Source organism: Chenopodium album, chromosome 2 (assembly GCF_948465745.1).
Source record: "Chenopodium album chromosome 2, dcCheAlbu1.1, whole genome shotgun sequence".
Taxonomy (NCBI): Eukaryota; Viridiplantae; Streptophyta; class Magnoliopsida; order Caryophyllales; family Amaranthaceae; genus Chenopodium; species Chenopodium album.
In genome coordinates this window covers 72,907,082-72,913,716 of record NC_137835.1, presented here as the reverse complement: position 1 = coordinate 72,913,716, position 6,635 = coordinate 72,907,082, and positions in this window count along the sequence as shown.

Here is a 6,635-nt window from a genome sequence, read left to right as displayed (position 1 = left end):
TTCTCCACAAGTCCACAACACACGATGAGGTGAGCTGAGCCATCTTGAAATTGGGCCTTTTAAATATCTAGCAACTCAAAAATTCAAAACAATAAATAAATACATACTTGTTATGAAGTAACTTATGTCATTGTGTGAATGCCACACAATTATTGATCTTTTAGATAACACCATTAAATGCATAGACAATATTTTCCAAACCTAGTAACCTATGTATGACTTGTGTATAGCTAGTAGAAGTAGCATGTTTCTACTATAAATACACGGTGAAATGCATTTACAAATTCACCCCATTTTCTCATTTTCATCTGTAGTACAATAATATTACAGATAGTAAAATACTTCCTTTGCTCTCTCTCTCAATATATAAATTATAACACGTTATCAACACCATCTTCAATCAGGTATACTTATACCGATTATCCAATTTAGAAAGATTTCAATTTCTTTCACAAAATATATTTTGAGGAGTATGCTCTATAGTTGCCCATATGGGACCCTCTATACTAGAAACTCACAATATATTTCTCCACAAAATTACTTTACATAATTAACCATGTTGATAAAAATGAGGATATCAATACATACTATATTTATGATATTTAGTTTGGTAACTCTCATGCATGGTTATAGAAAGTAACATATAATTACTTTTGCATGTGGAAATAATTGTTGTATGCATGTTAATAGAGTAAATTTCATGGTCACACAAATCATGTTCATACTTACATACTTATGCATAATTACTAAAATGAAATAAAAATATGATGCAGCCTTTATATTATTTATTTAATTTTAGATTACACACTTTTTATGTTTCTTTCAGTTTCGAACCCTTGACCTCATGAATTGATTAGGGTTCTCAGACCACTACGGCTTGCATCCCAGTGTGATACTTATTTCCGTTTATAAATATTAATAGTTTGATTACAATTATTTTACCAGTCTACTAGAACATTGTGTGATATTTTTACAGTTGTGTAAAACTACAATGGATAATTCACCCCCCTATAAAAGCGGATTACACCCCCTTTATTTCACCATACAAACCTTATCCCCTCCTTAAACTTTACCCAAATTATTTCCTCTTCTTCTTCCTACATTCACTCCGGCCACGCACCATGTTCCCCATCGACAACCGACAACCACCACACCCCTTTACCTTTGAAGAAGATTTAAGGAAATAAAAGCTATACTTAGTTTTAATTATGGCCCTAGTAGTTTTATTAATGGCAATGATGATTTTCATCATTTTACATAAGTAGCGCTCGGTTTTTCGACAAAGGGAATTAATGCATGTAATCTCCGTAGTACTTCAAGTTTTTTGTCTTCTAGGTAGATTATAAGTGCATTTTGTTATAATAAATGTTTCTTTTGTCTTATCATTAATGTATGTCATTAATATTATTGTTATTATTATTATTATTATTATTATTATTATTATTATTATTATTATTATTGTCGATATTGTTGTCGGTGAGGTAGGAATAGTAGTAGTATTTATTGTTAATATTATCTTTATTGTTGTTATTATTGTTGTTGTTTAACTAACGTAATTATCATGCTTTATTTTAGTTTAATTTTATGTAAATCATAATAATAACCCAAGGGGGAGAAGCAAAATATGTTTTAAATGGCTTATTATTATGATTACTCTAATTATCACTTGCTTAATTGGCTAAATAATAATTATCTATTTGATTGTAGTTAAAATGGGAGACTTGATGAAAAGACAATTTGACGTATTAGACTTGTCCGGACATAATTATCTTGAATGGACAGTTGATGCCCAAATGAATTTAAAGGCTCAGGGATTGGAACATACAATCAAAGAAATTACCATCCCAGGAAACGAAAAAGATGCCCCTGCTCAAGTTAAAGTTCCTACTGATCAAGAGAAAGCAAAAGCTATAGTTCTCTTAAGGCATCATTTACATAACAATTTAAAAACTGAGTATTTAATGGTGGAAAATCCCAAAAAACTATGGGATAGCTTGAAAGGAAGATATGACCACCACAAAAGGGTACTACTTCCTCCAGCACAGTTTGAGTGGACAAATCTGAGATTTCAGGAATTTAAATTTGTCAGTGATTATAATTCATCACTATATAAAATTGTATCAATATTGAGATATTGTGATCAACCAGTCACTGAAGTGCAAATGATAGAGAAAACACTCTCTACATTCCATGTTAACAACATTGCTTGTATTGCAGCAACAATATCGTGAAAGAGGTTTTGCAAAATATTCAGAGCTTATTTCTACATTATTGGTTGCTGAAAAGAATAATGATCTTCTGTTGAAGAATCACAACCTAAGACCAACTAGGTCTCAAGCATTCAATGAAACAAATGTTGTAGAAAGCTCAAATCCACCCGAGACAAATGTTGCTCATAGAGGTGAACGTGGAAAATATAATAACCGTGGCAGAGGCCGTGGAAATTTCCGCGGACGTGGTCGTGGACGTGGTCATGGCCGTGGTAGAGGCCATTTCTCCCCCAGAAACAACACTCAAAGGGGGCATCAACAAGGAAACAAAAATCAAGCCACCACAAAAGGAAAAGACACATGTTATAGATGTGGCATGACTGGACATTGGGGACGTATTTGTCGTGCGGCCAAACATTTGGTAGAACTTTACCAGGCTTCCATTAAAGGGAAAGAAAAACATGTCAAAGCAAATTACGTTAATGAAGAAAATGTCCCTGGAATTAGCCTTGATGTGTCTGATTTCCTCATAGACAATGGTGAAGCTGGTGGTGAATTTACCTTTGGAGAGAATAATCATGTTTAGATAATTCATCAATTACTATGATATGTATTATGTTTTCTTTATGTACTTTTCTTTTATGTTTTTCATGTTCGAGTTATGTACTTTTAACTTTTCATTATTAATAAAGTAAGTCCAATTTAATTATCTTAAACTAATCTTATACTTATTATTTTATGAAGATATGGATCTGCCCAAAGTTGGTTCCAAATTTCAATGCCTTTTGGACAGTGGAACAACACACACTATTCTGAAGGATAGAAAATATTTTTTAAAGTTAAAATTGTTTATTTCAAGCAAATGTTAATACCATTTCTGGGTCAGCCAAGCTAATAGAAGGTTCTGGAAAAGCTTGCATAATACTCCCAAATGGAACAAAATTAATCATTAATGACGCTTTATATTCGAGTAAATCTTGAAGAAATCTTATAAGCTTTAAAGATGTGCGTCAAAATGATTTTCATTTAGAAACAATGATAGTGGATCAAAAGGAATATTTATGTCTCACGGTAGAAAAACATGGCAAGAAACATGTGTATGAGAAATTGCCAGCATATTCTTCAGGGTTATATCATATAGATATACGACCAGTTGAAATAAAATCGATATCTAACCAGAAGTTAGATAATAAGAATCTTCTAACTTTATGGCATGATCGTTTGGGTCATCCTGGTACAAGAATGATGCACAAGATAATAGCAAATTCGGTAGGACATTCAATTAGGAATGTCAAAATCCCTCGATCAGATGCATTAACATGCTCTGCATGTTCACTTGGCAAATTAATAATAAGGCCATCTATGAACAAAATTGCTACTGAATCTCCAACATTTTTAGATAGGATTCAAGGAGACATTTGTGGACCAATTAATCCTGCATGTGGACCATTATGATATTTTATGGTATTAATTGATGCCTCAACTCGATGGTCACATGTAAGTCTCTTGTCCAGTAGAAATGTTGCTTTTGCAAAACTTCTTGCTCAAATTATTAAATTAAGGGCACAATTTCCAGACCATACAATAAAAAGAGTAAGGCTTGACATTGCTGGGGGATTTACATCCCAAACATTTAAGGAAATTTTAGATTTTAACACCACACAAAAACCCGAAAATGGTTTTTAACACCTCCAAAAAAAAAAAAAATTTTGATTTTAACACCACACAAACTAACAAAAAATGGGTATTACCACCACTTTACGGATTCCTAAACGGAATCAGTTAAGTGCCACGTGTCGCTTTCTTATTGGCCAAAAAAATTAAAAAAAATTAAAAAAAAAATCAAAAGACCTAAAACTACCCAACCACCCCAGCCCCGCCGCCGCGCCACCACCACCTAACCACCTACCCACCCCTGCCCTCCCAAAAACCACCACCAGCGACGCCTTCGCTCACCCAACCTAGCTGAAACCTCCCCCTCCCTTTCTCGCAACCGCTTCGCCCCCAAAAACCACCTAACCCAAAACCCTCCTACCCTAATACGGTCACGATTCCGACCAAAAATGGTCGAAATCGGCCGATTAATGCAACTCAACCCCAAAACCGGCCGATTTCGTCCAATTATGGCCGGAATCGCGACCGTATTGGGGAAGGAGATTTTGGATTTGGTCGTTTTTGGGGGCAAAGCGGTTGCGGGAAGGGAGGGGGAGGGTTCATCTGGGTTGGGGGTGTGAAGGCGTCACGGCCGGTGGTGGTTTTGGGGAGGGAAGGAGTAGGTTTGTGGTTGGCGGTGGTTGCGCGGTGGTGGGGCTGGGGTAGTTTTAGGGTTTTTTATTTTTTATTTTTTAAATTTTTTTTAAACAACTAAAATGGTGACACGTGTCACTGAGGACCCCACTTAACGGAAATTTTGGACGGAATTCGTTAAGTGGTGGTAATACCAATTTTTTGTTAGTTTGTGTGGTGTTAAAATCAATTTTTTTTTTTGGAGGTGTTAAAAACCATTTTCGGGTTTTTGTGTGGTGTTAAAATCTAAAATTTCCAACATTTAATGATTATTGTATGTCAATTGGAATTGTTGTAGAACATTCAGTAGCTCATGTTCATACACAAAATGGCCTCGCTGAGTCATTAATTAAGAAGTTACAATTGATTGCAAGGCCATTATTGATGAGATCAAAATTGCCTTCATCTGCTTGGGGTCATGCCATAATACATGCGGCAACTCTAATTAGATTGAGACTAACTGCTTATCATAAGTTCTCACCACTACAATTAGTTTTAAGTCAAGAACCTAATGTCTCACATCTAAAAATTTTTGGTTGTGCGGTGTATGTTCCTATTGCTCCACCCCAACGAACGAAGATGAGTCCACAAAGAAGGCCGGGAATTTATGTTGGGTTTGAATCACCCTCCATAATTAAATATCTTGAACCAATGACCGGTGATTTATTTACGGCTAGATTTGCCGACTGTCATTTCAATGAGATAGTATTCCCAGCCTTAGGGGGAGAGAAAGTGGACCCACGAAAGAAAGAAATAGAACTCATTTGGGATGCAACACAATTGTCAATGTTTGATCCACGAACAAATATGTGTGAACAAGAAGTTTAGAAAATTGTTCATTTACAAAGCATTGCAAATCAGCTGCCTGATGCATTTATAGATACAAAGAAAGTGACAAAATCACATATACCAGTTGAAAATGCCCCTGCACGAATCGAAATTCCATCTGGTGATGATCACTGAAAATGAATCTCTAGCACGCCGAAAGCGTGGAAGACCACTTGGTTCAAAAGACACAAAGCCAAGAAAACTTAAAAGATCTGATGAGATCAACAATATTCCCCTTACGGAAGATCAAGAAAGACAAAATACAGATGAGAATAAAGAAAAAGATGATAATCCGAAAGGGGATGAACAAGATGACCATGACATCGATAACAATGAAACTTCAATAAATTTTGTTTCTACTAGGAATTATTGGAATAGAAATGATGTTATCGTAAATGGTATATTTGCATATTCCATTGCAATTGAAATGGCATCTGACGAAAATGATAGTGAACCAAGAACAGTGGAAGAATGTCGTTGCAAGCATGATTGGCCAAAGTGGAAAGAGGCAATGCAGACAGACTTAAAGTCACTCGAAAAACGAGAAGTATTTGGCAAAATAACCCTTACACCAGAAGGTGTAAAGCCAGTTGAATACAAATGGGTATTTGTGAGAAAACAAAATGAGAAAAATGAAATTGTTAGGTACAAGGCCAGACTTGTGGCCCAAAGTTTTTCTCAAATTCCAGGGATTGATTATGAGGAGACATATTCTCCCGTAGTTGATGCAACTACGTTAAGATTTCTAGTAAGCTTGACAGTCTCAGAAGGACTAAAGATGCGATTAATGGATGTAGTGACCGCATATTTATATGGGTCACTTGATACAGACATTTATATGAAAGTCCCAGATGGACTAAAATTACCAGAAAACCACAAGCCCAGACATTTGCTTTCCATAAAATTAAAAAGGTCACTTTATGGATTAAAACAGTCTGGAAGGATGTGGTATAATCGTCTTAGTGAATACCTTATGAAAAAAGAGTTCAAGAATAATCAAATCAGTCCTTGTGTTTTCATTAAGAGATCACAATCAGGGTTTGCAATTGTTGCAGTTTATGTTGATGACTTGAATATCATTGGAACTCCAAATGAACTTGAAAGAACTTCAAAATACTTGATGAAAGAATTTGAGATTAAAGACCTTGGACAAACTAAATTTTGTCTTGGATTGCAAATTGAGCACTTAAATAATGGTATTTTTGTCCATCACTCTAACTACATTGAAAGAGTGTTAAAACGCTTTTTCATGGACAAAACGACCTCAACAAACACCCCGATGATTGTTCGGTCTTTGAATATGAAATATGA